Genomic DNA, 25,054 nt, shown 5'->3' on the forward strand with positions numbered 1-25,054 from the left:
CTGCACCTATGTCTTTGAAATGAAATGAAAGGAAAAGAAATGAAATGTTAGTAGCTTAGTCATGTTCGACTCTTTGCCATCCTATGGACTGTAGCCCACTGGGCTCATCTGTCCATGGAATTCTCCAGGCAAGAATACTGGAGTGGGTTACCATTCCCTTCTCCAGGGGATCGTCTGAATCCAGGGATCAAACCTGGGTCTCCCACATTTCAGGAATATTCTTTACCATCTTAGCCACCAGGGAAGCCTGATTTAATAATTTTACAGGTTTAAAGAGCTCAGCAATTAGATACTCATGCCAGGAACATTTTATCTATAGAGCATGCCCAATTAAATTCTGTGAAAAATATACTTTTGTGCAGGGCGAATGTGAATCTTAAGTCAGTAGGCAGGTCAAAGAGTTCTTATCTTAAAAATGAGGTTAGTGAAATATAGTGTCAAGGTAAGATTGGACAAGGAAGTAGCAGATCATCTGGTCTTGGGAAGCTAGAATGCACATAGTATGCCCCTGGATTGAGTGGACAAAAACGGACACTAAATAGGAGAGTTCTAGAATCACGCCCACGGTCTCACTGAAACAGAAGCCACAGTAGACAACTGCTATTGGATGCACCCAGCCATCAGTTCAGGTCAGTTCAGTTCAGTCCCTCAGTGGTGTCTGACTCTTTGCAACCCCGTGGACTGCAGCACACCAGGCCTCCCTGTCCATCACCAACTCCAGGAGTTTACTCAAATTCATGCCCATTGAGTCGGTGATGCCATCCAGCCATCTCATCCTCTGTCGTCCCCATTTCCCTCCTTTCTTCAATCTTTCCCAGCATCAGGTCTTTTCAAATGAGTCAGCTCTTTGCATCAAGTGGCCAAAGTATTGGAGTTTCAGCTTCAACATCAGTCCTTCCGATGAATATTCAGGACTGATTTCCTTTAGGATGGACTGGTTGGATTTCCTTACAGTCCAAGGGACTCTAAAGAGTCTTCTCCAACACCAAGTTTGAAAGCATCAATTCTTTTGTGTTTAGCTTTCTTTATAGTCCAACTCTCACATCAACACATGACTATTGGAAAAACCATAGCCTTGACTAGACGGACCTTTGTTGGCAAAGTAATGCTTCTGCTTTTTAATATGCTGCCTAGGTTGGTCATAACTTTCCTTCTAAGGAGTAAGTGTCTTTTTACTTCATGGTCAGGTGGTCTGGTATTCCCATTTCTTGAAGAATTTGCCACAGTTTGTTGTGATCCACACAGTCAAAGGCTTTGGCATAGTCAGTAAAGCAGAAATAGATGTTTTCTGGAACTCTCTTGCTTTTTGGATGATCTGTTGGCAATTTGATCTCTGGTTCCTCTGCCTTTTCTAAAACCAGCTTGGCAAACTAATACAATTATGTAAAGTTTAAAAATAAAATAAAATAAAATAATAAAAAAAAATAAAACCAGCTTGAGCATCTGGAAGTTCATGGGTCACATATTGCTGAAGCCTGGCTTGGAGAATTTTGAGCACTACTTTACTAGCATGTGAGATGAGTGCAACTGTGTGGTAGTTTGAACATTCTTTGGCATTGCCTTTCTTTGGGATGGTTTAAATTGTATAGATGGTTTTAAATTCTGCATGAGATCCTGAGATTTCCTGGCTGGATCACTGGGAAAACTGGCCAGGGTCTCTTCAATATCCTCAGCAATATATAACTCCATATTTTTGTTATTGAATTTCTTGGCTCCTACTTTTACATGGTGGGACTTTGCCTTAACTTTGTTAAGACTCTGTAGCTGAGGTCTAGTCTCTTTTTTTTGTAGAAAAAAAAGGCTAGAACAGTTTAAAGTTTAAAATATTTTAGAAGTACTGGCTTCATGCCCAAACCTCCTCTTCTGTATAAGTACGGACTGAAAGAGAACTGAGTGGAATATTAGGTGGCTAAATAAAAGAATAAGAAAGCTCTTTATTACTTACATGAAGTTTTTTAAAATAGACAATGCTAAAAGTGAAACAATGAGTATAGCATGTTTGTATCCTTGTAATTATATATGCATTTTATATACTCACATATATATTTACTTTATTTATGTATATATACATATATTTATTTTATCTGAATAAAATGTCTCCAGAAAGATACACAGGAAACTTATGAGAAATGATTGGCTGGAATACAAGTTTGAAAGATAGATTTCTCACAATATAAGCAGCTAAGTTCTGAAGCAAATGAATGTGATAGATAAAATATAAGTTTTGAGGTGAAATAATGAAAAAAATAAATGACTTTATAAGTACATGTCTTAAGATATTAATTGTTCTGTCTTTGTGCTACTTAAAATTATGCTATACTTTGGAAAGCACCAGAAATGATAAATATAAAATGTTACACCGATTCTAGTACTTTCAAAATATTCATTAAATAAGTGGTACTTAGTATTAGATGTACGTTTGCTTCTTTTTTAAAATAGATCTTTCTTATGAGATACTATGTCCCACACACTCACAAATACTGGAAGAAGTTGATCAAGGAGGAGACTGAATATAAACTTAAAAAGATACTTTAGTGAAACTTGGATGTATCTACTACGTTTCAAGTACTGGAACTCAACTGTAATTAATTAAAGATCTATTTTTGTTGAATTAGTGCAGCCACTGTGCATTTTTAGCCTCTTGTGCTATTATGATATCCTTAATGCCATCTCAAAATTATTTTTAAACCGTGTATTATTAAAAAAGGACTCCAACTTGGGCATTCATTAGGTTAAGATGGATAAGAATAAAGCTTTATCCTCAACAGATGCCCCACTTTGGCATAACAATCTAATTCTATTTAATTTATTCACTGGAATCCTCACCCCCTCCTGTCAAAGTGAATCAACCTGAGTGCTAATTTTTGAAGCAAAACCTCTGTGATCATTTCACTCGTGATTTAATCCAGATCTAACCTCAGGCCTTTAGAGGTTCGAGGTCAATGACCCAATTTATTCTGCCATCAGCCTCTATATCAGTAACCATGGTTATTCCTCTCAAGGTTTTTGTTACATATATTAGTCTTTGGGTGTGTATCCCTCCAAAATTATGCAGGGAAGTTAAAGGTGATTTCAGTTTGCAACTTGGAGAAACTTGGCAAGTGGTTTTGGAGTCTTTGGTAAGCAGAAGAAAAATGCATTGTGTATGATCTTTGCCTCCAAAAGCAGAAACAAACAACAAGAAATTATCTGCCTTGAAACATATACATTACCGTACATAAAATAGATAACCAGTGCCAGTTTGATGTATGATGCAGGGCACCCAAAACTGGTGCTCTGTGACAACCTGGAAGGATAGGGGAGGGAGGGAGGCGGGAGGGGGTTCAGTATGGGGGGACACATGTATACCTGTGGCCCATTCATACTGATGTATGGCAGAAACCATCACAATATTGTAAAGGAATTACCCTCCAATTGAAATAATAAATAAATTTAAAAATTAAAAAAAGAAACTATCTGACTTTCTCCAATAAAAAGAAACTCAGTCATTGGCATCCATGCTGGTTGCCCAAGAGTTTTACGAAGAAATCCTAGAGCTTCCACACGCAATATGAAATCTATAAAGAAAATAAAGTTATGGATAGTATGCTAAATGTTCTTAGAGATGAATGAACTACACATGAGCCCAAATCTGGGGGCCGTATTTCACTTTTTTTGAACAACTAGTATCTTTTTAGTCTCCTTCATCCATAGCATTAATACATTTCATGAATTTCCCTTTATGTTTTAAATAATTTTCCCTTCCCTGGTGCCCCACCAGTGTGTCTGCGGAGAGCAGCACACACACTGGAGAAACTCTCCTTAAGTAAAGGAGAAATCCCAGGGACGTGCCGCCCTATGCAGGAATCGCTGCTCAAGGGTTTCACCTGTCCCAGGAGGAGTTAAACTGGGTTTCTGTGTCAAAGATGCTGAATGAAATTGGGAGTGGAATTGTTAAAATTGGAAATGACCTATTTAACGATATGCACATTCCTGTGATTGGTATAAATACGTCCAACTTTCTAATTCTCTCATTAGAATGAACTTGTCATACCCTTTGATGCAAAAAGTCTTCTTAGCAATGTATTAAAAGAAAAAAGAATCTGTATCATTGATCTTTATATAATCTTTATGATTTCTCATTCTCTTAATCATAGCAACACAAAGATTGTTTATACCCACCTGAATCGTAGGGGGAGAAAAATGGGATGGAAGTTGCTAAAGAGCTTGCACACTGAAACAACTTATTTAGGCTCCACTACAGATCAGAAATGGACTACATAGGTACCTGATAATTACAATGTAATGTTGGGCTGTCCTTTATTTCCCAAATTTCACTGCTGTGTGTGTATACTTTGATTTTTCATAAAATTAAATATGTGGAAAATCACCTAACAATTTCTATTTCACCCTTCCTAAATCATTTAATCATCAGCTATAAATCCAAGGAAAATTCCAGGAGTTATTACTCAGGAAGGTTAACTGGTATTTCCCACATATAATTATATTTTACTAACAATACATGAGTATATCTTGGTATCTACTTATTTATTCTGTAAAGAGTGTATTCTGAAATGCCTTAAAAACAAAAACGTATAGTTTAGGCAGAGCTTAACTGAACAGAATCAGACTGGAAGGACTGCATTGTATCCCAAACAATGACTTATTACCAAAAAAATGTAGATTTTTCAATTAGAGGCCCCTAATGTCTCTTTAAATGGATTTTGCATTTGGAACTTACAAAAGTATATCTTAAATTTTGCATTTGCCTATGGACAAATGAGTGTTTTAGTTAACATTTCATCACACTTGGCATGAACGTCACATAGTTTTGCTTTATTTAAAAACCAAATAATATTTTGTTTTTAGAAAATTGCATTACTTTCTTTTCCTTGTTTTCTTTCTTTTTTGGATATGTGACCTTTAAGCAAAGGTTGTGCTGTGTATTTTAGCCATCAAGCATTGAGAAAATTGCATTACCAGTAAAATAGTATTCTTACTGCCAAATGTACAAATATTCACTAACAGCAATCTTGGTCTCCAAGTCCCAGAGCAGTACTTCATCACTCCAGCATGGCGGCCTTGACAGAAAACTTCCCTGAAATCCATCCACTTCTCTGTCATGCAGAGCTTTCTGATTCAAAACAGCTTGGTGAACGCATAGGCTGGCTGATCTGTTGCCCCAAAGCCTGATGTCCCCAGTTGGCTAGGGATTTCTCCAAGCACCTTCTGACCAAGGCTAACTGGCAGGTCTGACCACTAGGGCTGGTCTCCATGACATTTTTGGATAAAAATTGAGGGGCTCAGAGAAATGTAATCCTGTGTCATAGTGTGTAAATAATAGAAATATGCATATGTCTGCATGTTTAGTCACTCAGTCCTGTCCAACTCTTTGCGACTCTATGGACTATAGCCCACCAGGTTCCTCTGTCCATGGGATTCTCCTGGCAAGAACACTAGAGTGGGTTGCCATGCCCTCCTACAGGGAATCTTCCCGACCCAGGGATCAAGCCCTTCTCTCTTTTCTCTCCTGCACTGGCAAGCAGGACTTTTACCACTAGTGCCACTTGGGAAGTCCACAAATATGCATATATTTACATGTAAATATATATTTACATAGTTTTACTAAGAGTTTATAGCTAATACATGAAATAAAAATGTATTTCTTTAAAAGATGTATTTTTGGGGAAAATGTTATTTTTTTAAGAATTTTTTTTTTAATGAAGTTGCTGAGGAACTCATGTAAATGTTGATGATCCCAACTAGCCTAAAATTTGACTAATTTTATAAGACTAAATTCAGTATCAGTATCAGTTCAGTCACTTAGTCATGTCTGACTCTTTGTGACCCCATGGAATGCAGCATGCCAGGCTTCCCTGTCCATTACCAACTCCCGGAGCTTGCTCAAACTCATGTCCATCGAGTCAGTGATGCCATCTAACCATCTCATCCTCTGCTGTCCCCTTGTCTTCCTGCCTTCAATCCTTCTAAGCATCAGGGTCTTTTCCAAGGAGTCAGTTTTTCTCATCAGGTGGCCAAAATATTTGAATTTTAGCTTCAGCATCAGTCTTTCCAATGAATATATAGGACTGCTTTCCTTTAGGATGGACTGGTTGGATCTCCTTGCAGTCCAAGAGACTCTCAAGAGTCTTCTCCAACAACACAGTTCAAAAGCATCAATTCTTCAGAGCTCAGCTCTCTTTACAATCCAACTCTCACATCCATACCTGACTACTGGAAAAACCACAGTGCTGACTAGATGGACCTTTGTTGGCAAAGTAATGTCCCTGCTTTTTAATATGCTGTCTAAGTTGGTCACAGCTTTTCTTCCAAGAAGCAAGTGTCTTTTAATTTCGTGGCTACAGTCACCATCTGTAGTGATTTTGGAGCCTGAGAAAAAGTCTGTCACTGTTTCCATCGTTTCCCATCTATTTGCCATGAAGTGATGGGACCAGATGCTATGATCTTAGCTTTTTGAATGTTGAGTTTTAAGCCAGCTTTTTCACTGTCTTTTTTCACTTTCATCAAGAGGCTCTTTAGTTCTTCTTCGCTTTCTGCCATAAGGGTGATGTCATTTGTGTATCTGACATTATTGACATTTGTACTGGCAATCTTGATTCCAGCTTGAGCTTCATGAAGCCCAGCATTTTGCATGATGTACTCTGCATAGAAATTAAATAAGCTTCCCGATTTGGAACCAGTCTATTGCTCCATGTCTGGTTGTAACTGTTGCTTCTTGACCTGCATACAGATTTCTCAGGAGACAGGTAAGGTGGTCTGGTATTCCCATCACTTTAAGAATTTTCCACAGTTTTTTGTGATCCACAGAGTCAAAGGCTTTGGTGTAATCAATGAAGCAGAAGTAGATATTTTTCTGGAATTCTCTTGCTTTTTTGATGATCCAACAGATGTTGGCAATTTGGTCTCTGGTTCCTCTGGCTTTTCTAAATCCAGTTTGAGCATCTGGAAGTCCACAGTTCATGTACTATTGAAGCCAGGCTTGGAGAATTTTGAGCATTATTTTGCTAGCATGTGATTTGAGTGTAATTGTGCAGTAGTTTGAACATTGTTTGGCATTACCTTTCTTTGGGATTGGAATGAAAACTTACCTTTTCCAGACCTGTGGACACTGCTGAGTTTTCCAAATTTGCTGGCATATTGAGTGCAGCACTTTCACAGCATCATGTTTTAGGATTTGAAATAGCTCAACTGGAATTCCATCACCTCCACTAGCTTTGTTCGTAGTAATACTTCCTAAGGCCCACTTGACTTTGCATTCCAGGATATCTGGCTCTAGGGTAGTAATCACACTATTGTGGTTATCTAAGAAATGGTGATCTTTTTTGTATAGTTCTGTGTATTCATGCCACCTCTTCTTAATATCTTCAGCTTCTGTTAGGTCCATGTGATTTCTGTCCTTTTATTGTTTCCCTCTATTTCTTTGCACTGATCACTGAGGAAGGCTTTCTTATCTCTCCTTGCTATTCTTTGGAACTCTGCATTCAAATGGGTATATCTTTCCTTTTCTCCTTGGCCTTTCACTTCTCTTGGATACACAGCTATTTGTAAGGCCTCCTCAGACAACCATTTTGCCTTTTTGCATTTCTTTTTCTTGGGGATGGTCTTGATCCCTGCCTCCTGTACAATGTCATGAACCTCCATCCATATTTCATCAGGCACTCTGTCTATCAGATCTAAACCCTTGAATCTATTTGTCACTTCCACTGTATAATCCTAAGGGATTTGATTTAGGTAATACCTGAATAGTCTAGTGGTTTCCTTACTTTCTTCAATTTAAGTCTGAATTTTGCAATAAGGAGTTCATGGTCTGAGCTTAAATGAGGATACAAATAAACAGATTATTGCTGAGTCATACATGGAATTATTCTATTGAAATCATGAAGAGATGAATAATGAACAATCATGCTATTTTATATGATTTTCCTTGGTAACCAATGAATTCAAGCAAAAAGATTTAAAGTGGCAATTTTCATATTTTTCACAAAATTCAGATAGCAACAATGCTTGTGTGTGTGTGTGTGTGTGTGTGTGTGTGTGTGTCTTCCTATTTCCCTTCCCTGTGTGGCTCCATCTATGCTGGGGAGGGTCAAATCCATTGCAAGTTCATTTCTGGGCCAATTCTATTAAATTCTATGGTGTGAATTCATGTCCACTAGGACTTAGAACAGCAGAGACAGATTTAAGTTCTTAGGTTGAACTGGCCTACAACTGTTAGGGTAAAAGGCCAGTTCAAATACATTAATTAGTCTAATGGGCTTCCCTGGTGGCTGAGTCGATAAAGAATCCACCTGCAATGCAGGAGACTGCCTGCCAAGGTGGAGACCTAGGTTCGATCCGTGGGTCTGGAAGAGGAGGGCGTAGCAACCCATGCCAGTATTATCGCCTGGGAAAATGCATGAACAGGGGATCCTGGTGGGCTACAGTCCTTGAGGATCACAGGACTTACTGACTAAATCTCCACCACTAAAACTGGGGAAATACAATCACCCCCTGGAAAACAATTACTACCTAGCTATGTTTGTATGTTTTAAGATTTAGAATTTCAGACAGTTTTGTAAATGAATTCTTGGTGGTGATAGAATAACTTTATGTGAGCATTGTGTAGATTAGCCTGTGGGCACTGAACCAAAATATTAAAATCAGTTAGAGGAGTCATGTGATTTTTGTTAAAAACCTATAGCAGCCTGGGATTCTGGAAAATAATTTTTCTTCCATAAAGGCTTTCTTCCCAGTAGTGAAGTTCCATACAAGTATTAAATCTCAAAACAAATTAATTCATGCCTATCACTTGAAATTTTTACAATTTAGATATTTAAATATCAGAGTTCCATTTAATGGTATGAACAGGTTGTAGAGATTTGTTAATTTGAAATTCCATTTGGTAACAGATGCAATAACTTGTCTGGCATTAAAACTGAGTTTAAGGTAATCACTGCACTTGCTCTTTTGTTCTAAGTGCTTTACAATCCTTAATTCACATAAAACATCTGTGAAATTTAGTTAGGAGTGTGGTGAGTAAAATTTAATCCCTGTTTTTATACCAGCGTGTTCTGAAACATGCTTACATATATTTCAATCTTCCTGTGTGAAAAATCCTTGTGGGAATCAACAGGAAACTGTTTTAGTGATATTCTAAACCTTTTGGGCAATAGAAGATTAACACACTAACAGAATTAAAGCTATGCCAAGCTGGAGACTCTTTCTTCCTTTGATTCTGACACCAATTGGAGGAACAACCACAGAAGCAAATGAAGATTTGAGGATCATTTTGGTGGCTAAATGTCTCTGCTAAAGTGAAATCTGTTGGTTTCTTTTCTATGCCATTGATTAACAGAGGCAAAGCGGAGTAAATTATTTTGCTGAGGCCATCACTGTTAGGTAGAAATGGTTCAGATGTGTCATGTCCTACATGCAATGCAGACAGCAATAACCAAATTTATTCTTTCTTGGGAGCCTGGGAGCAACCTCAGACTCCTTCTCAGAGCTATGTTCCTGGCACCCATTAGCAGATGAGCAGAGTTACAAACCAGCAGGAATTTTTCTAAGTTATTGAGAAGTCAGAGATAACAAAGCATAAGCATTAGAAACACTGTCCTGTGTGGATATAACATAAAGGATGCTGTTTCATCTCTAAGTCATGTCTACTCTTTGTGACTCCATGGACTGTAGCCCACCAGGCTCCTCTGTCCTTGGGATTTCCCAGGCAAGAATACCAGAGTGGGTTATCATTTCCTTCTCCAACATAAAGGATGCCAGTAATAAAGCTACCAAAGAATTTTATTTGAAAGATATTTCCTTTAAATCCCGTCTCCCCATGTACCATTCTGGATATATTTATCTAGCACTGTGCTAGATGGACACCATGTCACACACACTGTGTCTTTATTTCTGTCCCATCACATTTCACAAAGGATTTATGATTGTTCATACACATTTTACACATTTGTTGTTGTTTTAGTTACTAAGTCCTACCTGATTCTTTTGCAACCCCATGGACTACAGCCCACCAGACTCCTCTGTCCATGGGATTTCCCAAGAAAGAATGCTTGAGTGGGTTGTCATTTCCTTCTCAAGGGGATCCTCCCAAGCCAGGGATCAAACCTTTTGTTTCCTGCACTGCAGCCAGATTCTTTACCACTGAGTCACCTGGGAAGCCCACAGATCTACATTTATGTATACATATATGTGTGTGTGTAAATATAGGATAAACACATGATGCAGGGGCTCCTATTAAAAGAAAAAGTGGATAATGGACAAATGTGGGTAAGATAAGATTAGGAAACAAGGTATACCATCTACAAGGTGTTATAGAGGTGATGGAAATATATCATACTCTTTGCCTTCAAGTTTACTTCCCAGGGATCAAAGCAAAGAAAAAAATGCTTTCAGTTAGACCATATGTGATACCCAAAGAAGACAGAGTTTCCAGATATTGTGATGAGAGGGAAATCTTGCCTAGGGATTCTCATTTTAGAGAACTCTGTACTGTTTGATGAATGGGAAGCTTGCCAGCATCCATCCGATAATTCAAAATATTTAGTTGGATGTGACAGTACTTCTTATAGTCTGCAAAGTAGACCAGTGACTTAGCACCATGTAAAATACAGGAAAAGGAAGTCTATGAAGAGGTAAAATATTGTGGGGGGTGGTGGGGGGAAATGTAGTTCTATTGTGATCTTTCATTTACATAGAGTAGAATTTAGAAAATTGACATTCAAATCAAACTACATAGAGGTGATCAGTCTGGTGGGTGGGGGAGGTGGTGGTGAGTAAAATCCAAAGGGTAGGGCATACATGCTCCCATTTCTGACACAGAGAACTGTGGTCTTTGATCTGTGCTACCCACGTGCCTTTGGAGTATTGCATCTCACATTCAGCTATCTGGTATGGATGAAAGAGCAGAGAGCTTAAAAGGTAAGCACCTTCAGTAAAAATCTGGGGTGCAGATATAGATGGAGCTAATGAAGAGCTTTACAATGGGCAGCAAGATATGAAAGTCCTTTTGTCATATGGCAGATATCTTCCCCACCTCAACACAGAGGAACCAGATTCTTCCTGAGGAACTATTCCTAGTCTGTTCTAGATGGGAAATTGTTGTGCAGTGCCTCTGAGTTCTCTGCATATGGTGTTTTCCAGGAAGCATTCCTTTTACTATTCATTTATTTATCTAAAATGCATTTTTGGCTGCACCGGGTTGCTGCACGGGCTTTCTCTAGTTGAGGCAGGTGAGGACTCCTCGCAGGCGGCCGTGTTCAAGCTTCTCACTGCAGTGGTTCTCTTGTCACCGAGCACAGTCTCTAAGTGCATGGGCTTCAGTACTTGCAGCACTTGGGCTCCCGGGGGCATGTGGAATCCTCCCAGACCAGGGATCGAACCCATGTCCCCTGCATTGGCAGGCCGATTCTTAACCACTGCACCGCTAGAGAAGTCCCAGGAAGCATCAGTTTTAAAGGATGATATATCAATTTCAAAATCAAATAAGTTTGATAAGTTATGGCAAAAACAAAGTTCAACAAGTTACCTTGCAGGACTTCTCAAAGCCAAGCACAGTCAGGTTTTCTGATGCTGATTAAATTATTGTCCCCTCTTTTCACAAAGTGCTTCAGTGACATAACTTTCTACAGCAGTCATAGTACAAATTCATGAGTATTTTAGCCCAGAACATTATTGTAGTAGACATTGTGAACTCTAACATAACATTTCCACATTTCATCCATGTTGTAGCATGTATCAGTACTTCATTTCTTCTTTATGGTCAAGTAATATTTCACTGTTTGGACACATGGTATTCATTTGTCTAGTTGTCAACTGAGGGACTTCTCTGTTGTTTCTACCTTTTGGTTATTAGAAATTGTTCTCCTATGACCATCCACATACAAGTGCTCATGTGGACATATGTTTTCATTTTTCTCGAGTGTGTACCTAGCTGTAGATTACCAGGTCAAAGGAAACTCATTTTTAATATTTTAAGGCACTGCCAGGTTGTTTTCCAAATTCAGGGCACCATTTTACATTCCCATCAGGAATATATGTATGTTCTAATTTTTCCACATCCTGAATAACACTTGTTATTCTCTGACTCTTTGATTATACCATCCCAGTAGGTGTGATCTTTGGGACCCCATGGACTGTAGCCTACCAGGCTCCTCCATCCATGGGATTTTCCAGGCAAGAATACTAGAGTGGGTTGCCATTTCCTTCTCCAGGAGATCTTCCCAACCCAGGAATCAAACCCCGGTCTAGGTGTGAAGTAGAATCTCATTGTGGTTTAGATTTGCATTACCTTAATCACTAATGAAGTTAAGCATCTTTTCATGTATTTATTGGCCACTTGTATAAATGATGAAGGTAAAAATTGGAGAGTCTGCTCGCATTTTTGACAATGTCAATTTCCATGTTCCTTCAAATTAAAATATAGTTCTATTTTAAAAGCGAAGATCAAACTTATTGTTTCTAAATCAGAATATTTATGTTTATTTGAAAATGGGGATGAATTCCATGGAAATAATCTACTAGAAAAATGACCACATAATAAGGTTTGAACTTGTAACTAACAGAAAGAAAACTAATAGGGTTTTCATTTAAGCCCTGCCTTATATTTTGGCTCTAAGCAGAGCTTGACACTGAGTAAAGATTCACAGAGGGTTTGATTAGCTTTTCTTTTCCTTCTCAAGCCAACATAATTAGTTTTAGGAAAAAATAATATAATAAAGACAAGTACCGTCTGACCAATCTTTCCATTTCATTTTTCTCTGCTTCTCATCTTCTGCCAACTCCAGGAATAGAGGTTGTTTTTTTGGAATCCTGAGCAGGAAGAAATGAAAGAGATGATAAGAGGATAAATGAGCATTAGAGACAGTGTTTCATGCCTCAAAAATGTCTTCCTTTATTTATACCTGTTAAAAAGAAGTGAAAAGACCTCAGCCAGGATACTTGATCCTCTAAAAAACTTTTCTTTCCCTAGATCATATGCTTGACTCTAGATTATAGAATTTACAGCACAGACTAGAACAATACACAAGTTCCATAGGAAACGTTCATTCAAACAATAGCTTTGCTATCCCATTTTGTATAGGAAATGATGTCTCGTATTTCAGCCCATTTACAATATCAAACTTGGCTTACGGTTCTAGAGGTTCAACCTGCTAATTAGAACAAGATAATCACATACAATGTGATAGAGGAAGAGAAAAATGGGCTTTGGAAATTCAGGTGATGAGCAGGAAATGTACAAAATTGAATTCCCAAGATCATGGGAAGGAATCGTAGGGAAATTAAAGACACCCTGTAAAAATTAGGTTAGCTCTCTTTATATTCTCAGTTATATCCTTCATTAACTCATTGTCAGCTCATCAAATAGAGAGGTACATATAACATGTTTATATTATCATTGTTAAAACTTTGCTTCTCAAATCGCATATAGTAGAGAAAATCAGAGCCACTAACTAATCAACTAACCAAGAAGTATATGTACACGTGATCTAAATTTCATTCTCTGTTTCCTCATCTTTAAAGAGGGAGAAAAGCACACACTTTCATCTCCACCACAGTTTATGAAAACCACATGAAATGATGAATGTGAGAACACTTGGAAAACTGTAAAGTTATGTTATTAATATTAATACTATTATTGCACAGTTCGGCCGCATTTTAGACTCTTAGCTGCTCACTGGTAATCATTCTGAAGAGGGAAGACTGAAACCACGGCTAAATTATGATTCAAGATTAATCTGTGAATTCTTCTCTTCTACCAGATTTCCCTGGTAATTGAAAGTTGATGTATGATTCCATTTGTAAAAATGAAAGGAATGCTCTGGCACTGACTTACTGAGTTTTCAGTAAAATAGATGTACTTTTGACAGGTGTAAAATAATGAGACTTGAGAATGGAGCTGAATGAGGAAAGATGCTCTTTCCAACTTAGGTGGCTGAGGTTTATCTGTAGGCAAAGTGGTGAAGCTGCCATGTGACAATAGATATAAGGTGCAGTAAAACAGTTCCTCCCCCAAACTTCTCCACTTCACCCTCCTCAATCTCTTTGTTGTGACTCACAGATTCCTGAGACTTGTCAAATCCCACTGGCATAAAAAGAGGCTGCTGGAAAGAGTAGAGACTCCAGACTCTGTTTTTTCTCCTGGTGTCAACATCTAAACTGAAAGAGCGAATAGAAATTCCAAGAAAAGCTGAAGAAATGTCACCATTGGTAAACAGTCCTAATGAATGCGTGGATTTAGGACCTTATTTATACTGAGATGTATTTAGTACGTACATTGCACTTGGAGTCTAAACCCTGGAACAAACTGTTTCTTCATTGGTTGAATAACTCCAAAGCCCTTGGTACTTTTTAAAAGGTAGAGACTGGCTTCGCTCACTTATGATTCAGAGTCACGTTTCTCAGGCTTGAATAAAGCGGTAATAATAAAACACCAACACAAACACAGGCAGATCATTGAGTAAGTGGCTTTTAGCTTTGCCTTTAGCCAAGTGAGGTTGAAAAAGTGTCCCCAATGAAGCCTGGCCAAAACAAAATATCTCTCCCAGTGGCCCATTAGCTGCCTTCTTTCTTAAAATAGCATACCCTTCGGATACATACCTTCAGGGAATTTATGCACCTGGCCAACCATGTTAAGATATTTTACACTGGTATAGTCTCTGCCAACAGATATTATTTGTTTTCCAAGGATGCCCTCAGATGGACTCTTTTACCAAATCCAGGCCATGAATATTTTCTGCATAGCATATTATTGAACAGTCAAATGAATTTTGTAGATTGCCAAATAGGAAAGGACAAAAAAGAAAAAGAAACTTGTCTTCAGATGACTTTCATTGTTGTTGCTGTTGTCCGGCCACTCAGTCATGTGCAACTCTTTGTGACCCCATGGACTGTAGCATGCCAGGCTTCCCTGTCCTTCACCATCCCCCGGAGCCTGCTCAAACTCATGTCCATTGAGTCAATGATGCCTTCCAACCATCTCATCTTCTGTAACTCCCTTCTCCACCTGCCCTCAATCTTTCCCAGCTACAGGGTCGTTTCCAATAAGCTGACTCTTCCCATTAGGTGGCCAAAGTATTGGAGCTTTGGCTTCAGCATCAGTCCTTTCAATTAATATTCAGGGTTAATTTCCTTTTGGGTTGACTGATTTGATCTCCTTGAAGTCCAAAGGACTCAAGAATCTTCTCCAGTACCACAGTTCGAAAGCATTAATTCTTTGGTCTCAGCCTTCTTTATTGTCCAACTCTCAAATCCATACATGAATACTGGAAAAACCATAGTTTTGACTATCTGAACCTTTGTCAGCAAAGTGATGTCTCTTTTTTTTAATACATTGTCTAGGTTTGTCATAGCTTTTCTTCCAAGGAGCAAGTGTCCTTTAATTTCATTGCTGCAATCACCACCTGCAGTGACTTTGGAGCCCAAGAAAATAAAGTCTGACACTGTTTCCACTGTTTCCCTATTTATTTGTCATGAAGGAATGGTACTGAAAGCCAGGATCTTAGTTTTTTGAATGTTGAGTTTTAAGCCAGCTTTTTCATCCTCCTCTTTCACCTTCATCCTGAAATAAATTAGGTCAGCCTTTAACTCATAACCAGGCTTTCCTGGTAGTTCAGTCAGTAAAGAATCTGCCTACAGAGCAGGAGACTCAGGTTCGATCCCTGAGTCGAGAAGATTCCCTGGAGAAGAAATGTCAAACCACTCCAGTATTCCTGCCTGGAAAATCCCATGGACAGATGAGCCTGGTGGGCTACAGTCCATGGGACTGTAAGAGTTGGACACAACTTAGAGACTAAACCACCATTAAACTCATAAAATGGCAAAAGAGGCCCAAACATCTGGAACGTGACTCTTCCCTCTTCTCTTCAGTCTTTTATGTTATTAGCATTATGCTGGAAATGGTGGATTTCAGCAGTGGGTTTATGCTTTGTGAGTTGGAGACAAAGATATTCCTGTAGGACATTGAAGACTGTCACAATCTTCAGTGAAGTGAAGTCCTGTGCGCTCCATCACAGCAGTTCTGGTTTTATGTATAAGTTCCCTCCATACAAACGAGTTCCATTCAAGAGCATGTTTGTAAGTTCAGTTCATTCATAAGTCCAACAAAGTTAGCCTAGGTACCCAACCAACACAATCAACTATTCAATACTGTACCATAATAGATGTGTAATACTTTTCACACAAATAATACATAAAACAAACACAAAAATAAAGAACACATTTTAATCTTACAGTAAAGTACCTTGTATAGTATAGTAGTATGCAGTGACCGCTGGCATACGGGGGCTGCAAGAAGAACAAGAAGAGTTACTGACTGGAGGAGAGAGAGGAAGGGGGGAGATGGTAGAGTTGAAGGGTCCTCAGCAATAGCAGATGGAAGGGAAGCTGAAATTTCATTCAGGCCTGATGTTGATGGCGCAGGTTCTGATTCCTTGCTGGATTCAATTCTACCTACCGTCTTGAAAAATGATCCAATGATGTGTAGCTAGTACTGTGCCAGCTATATCACCACCGCTATTACATTTGCTTCTAGACATCCTGGGCTTGAAATTAAGATACTGTAATACTGTACTCTATACACAGTAGTGTACAGTAAAGTACACGAGCACGTGTAGAGGAGTACCCACATGACAACATACCCCAGACATGGGAACTAACTTATGTAATTGGACATGCAAACACATTCTTTGAAAGTTTGAAGCATCAAGGTTCATATGCAGGGGACTTACTATGTTGGATGTAGTGTACTCTATTAAGATTTCCTTAAGAAAAATAAGTACCCAGTGCTTGAAAATAAAGATTAATATTTTCATAGTCCAAAATACTGCTTTGTTTATTCTGCTATGCTCAGCCCCAACCAAATGCTGAACATTTATTGAGCACATATATAGAAGACACTCCACTAGTTTGCTTAGAAATATAGGTTATCTCCAAAGTCTCTCAGTGAAGCAAATACGGGTTCAGTTTCTCTGTCATGTTCATGGTCCTGAAGGTCCTTGTCTGGTTATGTCATTGCATGGGATAATCAGAAGGACTTGTAACAGAGACTTTCAGGTGTGAGTTGGAAGGGTTACCAGATTTAGCGAATATTTGGCATGTAGTTATGCTTAAAAGATATTTGTCATTTATCTGAAATTCATATTCAACTTGGTGGCCTGTATTTTATCTGGCAATCCTATATGGTGGGGGTGTTGTAAAGGATTGAATTTGCTTTAAAATAGTGAATTTGCTTGAATGTTTGGTGAAGAAATGGGGTTGCTATTTATAGACTACATTTGAAGAATATGCAAGGTAAAGTTGACTAAAATTGTAGTTGGAAGGGAAAATTGTTTCAGGTTTTGCTTATGAAGAATGGAAACAAATACATATTTGTAGGCAAAGCTGGCAAAAGGGTATGCTTAACCAGTGCTAGCAAAACAATAAGAGAGTAAGGTCAGACTTACAAAACTTATCAAGAATTTTGTGATCAGAGAAGCTATCAAAGTAGAAGAATTTTGAAGTTTAGGACATTGTATGAATTATAATATACATATAATTTATTTATTCAATATGTACTATATACAATCTCCTAAATCTAAGTAATATAATTAAATAAGTTACTATAATAAAAACAAAAAGATGCGACCCAGAAAGATGAACTACCCAGGTCAGTAGATGCCCAAAATGCTACTAAAGAAGAGGGGACAAATAGCTCCAAAAAGAATGAAGAAGTTGAGCCAAAGTGGAAGCAATGCCCAGTTGTGGTTGTGCCTGGTGGTGGAAGTAAACTCTGATGCTGCAAAGAACAATATTGCATTGGAACCTGGAATGTTAGGTCCATGAATCAAGGCAAATTGGACATGGTCAAACAAGAGATGGCAAGAGTGAACGTTGACATTTTAGGAATCAGTGAACTAAAATGGACTGGAATGGGTGAATTTAATGCAGATGACTATTATATCTATTACTGTGAGCAAGAATCCCTTAGAACAAAAGGAATAGCCATCATAGTCAACAAAAGAGTCCAAAATGCACTACTTGGATGTAATCTCAAAAATGACAGAATGATCTCTGTACATTTCCAAGACAAATCATTCCATATCACAGTAATCCGAGTCTATTCCCTGACCAGTAATGCTGAAGGAGCCAAAGTTGAATGGTTCTATGAAGACCTACAAGACCTTCTAGAATTAGCATCCTAAAAAAATGTCCTTTTCATCATAGGGGACTGGAATGCAAAAGTAGAAAATCAAGAAACACCTGGAGTAATAAGCAAGTTTGACCTTGGAGTACAAAATGAAGCAGGGTATAGGCTAACAGAGTATTGCCAAGAGAATGCAGTGTTCATAGCAAACACCTTCTTTCAGCAACACAAGAGATGACTCTACACATGGACAACACCAGATGGTCAATACTGAACTCATATTGATTATATTCTTTGCAGCTGAAAATGGGGAAGCTCTATACAGTCAGCAAAAGCAAGACCAGGAGCTGACTATGGCTCAGATCATGAACTCCTTATTGCCAAATTCAGACTTAAATTGAAGAAAGTGGGGAAAACCACTAGGCAATTCAGGTATGACCTAAATCCAATCTCTTATGATTATACAGTGGAAGTGACAAATAGATTCCAGGGATTAGATCTGATAGACAGAGTGCCTGAAGAACTATGGACGGAGGTCCATAACATTGTACAGGAGGCAGTAATCAAACCATCACCAAGAAAAAGAAATGCAAAAAGGCAAAATGGTTGTCTGAGGAGGCCTTATAAATAGCTGAGAAAAGAAGAGAAGCTAAAGGCAAAGGCGAAAAGGAAAGATATACCCATCTGAATACAGAGTTCCAAAGAATAGCAAGGAGAGATAAGAAAGCCTTCCTCCATGCTCAGTGTAAAAAAATAGAGGGAAAAAACAATGACTAGACATCTCTTCAAGAAAACTAGAGATATCTAGGAAACATTTCATGCAAAGATGGGCACAGGAAAGGACAGACGTGGTATGGACCAAGCAGAAGATATTAAGAAGAGGTGGCAAGAATACACAGAAGAGCTATACAAAAAAAGATCTTCACAACCCAGATAATCATGATGGTGTGATCACTCACCTAGAGCCAGACATCCTGGAATGTGAAGTCAAGTGGGCCTTAGAAAGCATCACTACGAACAAAGCTAGTGGAGGTGATGGAATTCCAGTTGAGCTATTTCAAATCCTAAAAGATGATGCTGTGAAAGTGCTGCACTCAATACGCCAGCAAATTTGGAAAAGTTAGCAGTGGCCACAGGACTGGAAAAGGTCAGTTTTCATTCCAATCCCAAAGAAAGGCAATGCCAAAGAATGCTCAAACTACCGCACAATTGCACTCATCTCACATCCTAGCAAAATAATGCTCAAAATTCTCCAAGCCAGGCTTCTAACAGTATGTGAATCAAGAACTTCCAAATGTTCAAGCTGGCTTTAGAAAAGGCAGAGGAAACAGAGAACAAATTGCCAGCCTCCATCGGATCATTGAAAAAGTAAGAGAATTCCAGAGAAACATCTACTTCTGCTTCATTGACTAAACTAAAGCCTTTGACTGTGTGGATCACAGCAAAATGTGGAAAATTTTTTTAAAAAATGGGAATACTAGACCACCTTACCTGCTTCCTGAGAAACCTGCATGCAAGTCTAGAAGCAACAGTTAGAACTGGGCATGGAAAAAAGGACTGGCTCCATATTGGGAAAGGAGTACATCAACATTGTATATGGTAACCCTGTTTATTTAACTTATAGGCAGAGTACATCATATGAAATATCGGGCTGATGCACAAGCTGGGATCAATATTGTCAGGAAAAATATCAATAACCTCAGATACGTGGATGACACCACCATAATCACAGAAAGCAAAGAAGAAATAAAGAGCCTCTTGATGAAGGTGTAAGAGGAAAGTGAAAAAGCTGGCTTAAAACTCAACATTCAAAAAGCTAAATTCCTGGCATCCAGTCCTATCCCTTCATGGCAAATAGACGGGGAAACAATGCAAACAGTGACAGACTTTATTTTCTTGGGCTACAAAATCCCTGCAGATGGTGACTGCAGCCATGAAATTAAAAGACACTTGCTCCTTGGAAGAAAAGCTATGGCAAAGTTAGACAGCATATTAAGAAGCAGAGTCAGTACTTTGCCGAGACTGGTCTGTCTAGTCAAAGCTATGGTTTTTCCAGTATTCATTTACGGATGTGAGAGTTGTACTATAAAGAAGGCTGAGTGCAGAAGAATTAGTGCTTTTGAACTCTGGTGTTGAAGAAGACTCTTGAGAGTCCCTTGGACTGCAAGAAGATCCAACCAGTCTGTCCTAAAGGAAATCAGTCCTGTATATTCTTTGTAAGGATTGATTCTGAAGCTGAAACCGTAATACTTTGGCCACCTGATGCGAAGAACTGACTCATTGGAAAAGACCCTGATGCTGAGAAAGATTGAAGGCAGGAGGAGAAGGGGAGGACAAAGGATGAGATGGTTAGATGGCATCACCGACTCGATGGACATGAGTTTGAGCAAGCTCCAGGAGTTGGTGATGGACAGGGAGGCCTGTTGTGCTGTAGTCCATGGGCTTGCAAAGAGTCAGACACGACTGAGGGACTGAACTGAATGGATATCATAAGTAAATATATAATTTCCAAAATATAATAGATAACTATTATTATGCTAATTATAATAATATATAACTAATAGTATATTTCTATAGATATAGTCATATTTGACTTTGAATTTTATTGGAAAATACAGGGAAGTTTAACTTGGACACACAACACCACCATCACCACCATCACCACCAGCTTTTTTGTTTCTTTTCCCAGAAAGGCTGCAATTGCAGATTCCAAAGTGTAAACATATGCACCAGTGAGTCTATTTTCAGCTCTTTGCTATTTTTGTGGTTTAAAACTGTTCCAAGCTACTCACTGCCTTGCCCATTTTGTGGGACTCCTTACTTCTAAAGTATCAAGGCCTTTTGATCCCACTCTGTCCAAAACTTCATTCTTCCCAGACCTCCCTATCTCATCTAAATTGTGCAGAGATGCATCTTAGATTAAGCACATCTACTTTAAAGCATGAATGTATAACACAGAACTCTCTTCTGGGTACATTTGCATTTTTTTAAATTGGAGATTGACCTGATCAGATCAAGAACTCTAGATCTAGTCATTTAAATATTTAAGGGTTGAAGACCTTCTTTCTTGTCTCACCTTAAATAGGAAAAGACCTTTACACACCAAAGGATATGAAAAAATAGTTTGAAAGTATGTATTTGCAACAGAATCAAATGTACTGGTTAAGACTGATCATTTCATTATCATTTGCTTGGGTGAAGAATTGAAATATGGGTAATTTTGATGGGATTCCACTCTTAAACTTGCAATTGGCCATTTTCCTGGCTCTGTCCTGAAACTACCCCCAAGCTTCAATTTAATTTTTTGGGTTTTCATTCTAATGAAATGTCTTTTCATTCTAATGAGAAAAAAATGGAGTGAGATCAATTTGAGTATTTCACCATCAATATTTCAGTGATCAAACCACTGATCGTACGGTGCTTTTTACACAGACATATAATGAGTGTGTATTATACACATACACACACACACACACACCATTTAATCCATTTGTTGTATTTTAAAATTGCATCTTTTGTGGGAGCCTCCATGTAGAAGCATAACTGAATCATTGCTCATGAGGATATATTCTTAAAATACAACAGCAGCAATATTAACAAATAAAAGCAAGTCACTAAACCAATGTATTTTATATTACTCCTTTTTCTGGCAGGCTCTACCTTTACAATTTCCTTACAACCTTAAGTTTTTTTTTAAGGAATATTCTTTCTCTCTCTCTCTCTCTCTCTTTTTTTTTTCTTTTTTTGGTTGCTCTAGGTCTTTGTTGTGGGGTGCAGGCTCTTCATATAAGCTCTTTAGTTGCATCTCACAGGCTTCGTTGCTCCACGGCATGTGGTACCTTAGCTCCCTGACCAGGGATCAAACTCAGTCCCCTGCATTGCCTGCATTGGAAGGCTGATTCTTAATTACTAGAGCACCAGGGAATTCCCCCTCATAGCTTAACTTTTGCCTCAAGATCTTTGATATAATATTGGGGCTCTATTTTAGATGAGTGAGAAGGAAGGCAGTGTGGGAGGAGTCATTTTCAAGACAACACAACTGGTCTGTTTAAATACAGACTGGGAGAATATGTGACTTCAACTCAAAAGGACATATAGATAGATTAAAAAAAAAAAAAAAGAAAAACTTACCAAAACTGCTTGGCTTGTTTTTAAGCTGATTTAAGGAATACAAACACACACACACGTAGGCATTTCAGCTTTCAGTGATTTTCTTACTAATATTTGACATATTTTCTAAACTTTGATACAGCTTTACCTTTCCTATTTAGCACTACTAATATTTATTTACTAGTTTTTTTTTAATCTGAACTGTGTCCGTTTCTCCATGTTACCATAAACTTACATTTCTCAGCATCTATGGTGACTCATATCAGCTCAAGTTTCTTAATAAATGCTTTTTTTATAATCTATAAATCTCTATTTCTCTATATAAGTTATGGATGAATTCTAAAACTGTTGAGTTCAAACTGTTGAATATGTATATATATACATATATGTATATATATACAAATATGTATATATATACAACTATAAGCCATCAGCCATTTGTATATATTTAGTAGTATGACCAATTATCACAAAGTTCTTGGTAGTCATTTGGCTTCTGGTCTTGAGGAAGAGGGAGAAATCAAAGATGACCTTGCAGCTTTTAATTTTTATGGTTAGAAAGACAGTGAAAATTAATGAAGGTGGAAAAACAGAACTTAAATTTTCATTTACTGAAAGTCAAAGATTTATTGAGCAGTAATACAAGGCACTAATTCATAATACTAATACACTAAGTGTAATACTAATACACTAATACATTAAAATAATAATAATAATACACTCATAATATTGAGCACTATTACAAACAGGAGATGGCAAGAGTGAACAGCGACATTTCAGAAATCAGCGAACTAAAATGGACTGGAATGGGTGAATTTAACTCAGATGACCATTATATTTATTACTGTGGGCAAGAATCCCTTAGAAGAAATGGAGTAGCCATCATAGTCAACAAAAGAGTCCAAAATGCAGTACTTGGATGCAATCTCAAAAATGACAGAATGATCTCTGTTCATTTCCAAGGCAAACCATTCCATATCACAGTAATCCAAGTCTATGTCCTGACTAGTAATTCTGAAGAAGATGAAGTTGAACGGTTCTATGGATGTACCAGACCTTCTAGAACTAACACCTCAAAAAGATGTCCTTTTTCATTATAGGGGACTGGAATGCAAAAGTAGGAAGTCAAGAAACACCTGGGGTAACAGGCAAATTGGGCCTTGGAATATGGAATGAAGCAGGGCAAAGGCTAATAGAGTTTTGCCAAGAGAATGCACTGGTCATAGCAAACACCCTCTTCCAACAACACAAGACTCTACACATGGACATCACCAGATGGCCAAAACTGAAATCAGATCGATTATATTCTTTGCAGCCAAAGATGGACAAGCTTCATACAGTCAACAAAACAAGACTGGGAGCTGACTGTGGATCAGATCATGAACTTTTTATTGCCAAATTCATACTGAAATTGAAGAAAATAGGGAATCATATCCTTTATGACTATACAGTAGAAGTGAGAAATAGATTTAAGGGACTAGATCTGATAGACAGAGTGCCTAATGAACTATGGAAGGAGGTTTGTGACACTGTATAGGAGACAAGGATCAAGAACATCCCCAAGAAAAAGAAATGCAAAAAAGCAAAATGGCTGTCTGAGGAGGCCTTACAAATAGCTGTGAATGAAGAGAAGTAAAAGGCAAAGGAGAAAAGGAAAGATATAGCCATTTGAATGCAGAGTTCCAAAGAATAGCAAGGAGAGATAAGAAATCCTTCCTCAGTGATCAGTGCAAAGAAATAGAGGAAAACAATAGAATAGGAAAGACTAGAGATCTCTTCAAGAAAATTAGAGATACCAAGGGAACATTTCATGCAAAGATGAACTCAAGGACAGAAATGGTATGGACCTAACAGAAGTAGAAGATATTAAGGAGAGGTTGCAAGAATACACAGAAGAGTTATACAAAAAAGATCTTCATGACCCAGATAATCACGATGGTGTGATCACTCACGTAGAGCCAGACATCTTGGAATGTGAAGTCAAGTGGGCCTTAGGAAGCATCACTATGAACAAAACAAGTGGAGGTGATGGGATTCCAGTTGAGCAATTTCAAATCCTAAAAGATGATGATGTGAAAGTGCTGCACTCAATATGCCAGCAAATTTGGAAAACTCAGCAGTGACCACAGGACTAGAAAAGGTGTTTAGTTTCAATTCCAAAGAAAGGCAATGCCAAAGAATGCTCCAACTACCGCACAATTGCACTCATCTCCCAAGCTAGTAAAGTGATGCTCAAAGTTCTCCAATCTGGGCTCCAGCAACACATGAACTGAGAACCTCCAGATGTTCAAGCTCGATTTAGAAGAGGCAGAGGAACCAGAGATCAAATTGCAAACATCCACTGGATCATCGAAAAAGCAACAGAGTTCCAGAAAAGCATCTATTTCTGCTTTATTGACTATGCCAAAGCCTTTGACTGTGTGGATCACAATAAACTGTTGAAAATTTTGCAAGAGATGGAAATACCAGACCACCTGATCTGCCTTTTAAGAAATCTGTATGCAGGTCAGGAAGCAACAATTATAACTGGACGTGGAACCAGAGACTGGTTCCAAACAGGAAAAACAGTACATCAAGGCTGTATATTGTCACCCTGCTTATTTACCTTATAGGTAGAGTACATCATGAGAAACACTGGGATGGATGAAGCACAAGCTGGATCAAGATGGCTGGAATAAATGTCAATAACCTCAGATATGTAGATGGCACCATCATTATGGCAGAAAGTGAAGAAGAACTAAAGAGCCTCTTGATGAAAGTGAAAGAGGAGAGTGAAAAAGTTGGCTTAAAGCTCAACTTTCAGAAAACAAAGATCATGGCATCCGGTCC

The sequence above is a fragment of the Bubalus kerabau genome, chromosome 19 (genome assembly GCF_029407905.1).
Source record: "Bubalus kerabau isolate K-KA32 ecotype Philippines breed swamp buffalo chromosome 19, PCC_UOA_SB_1v2, whole genome shotgun sequence".
Taxonomy (NCBI): Eukaryota; Metazoa; Chordata; class Mammalia; order Artiodactyla; family Bovidae; genus Bubalus; species Bubalus kerabau.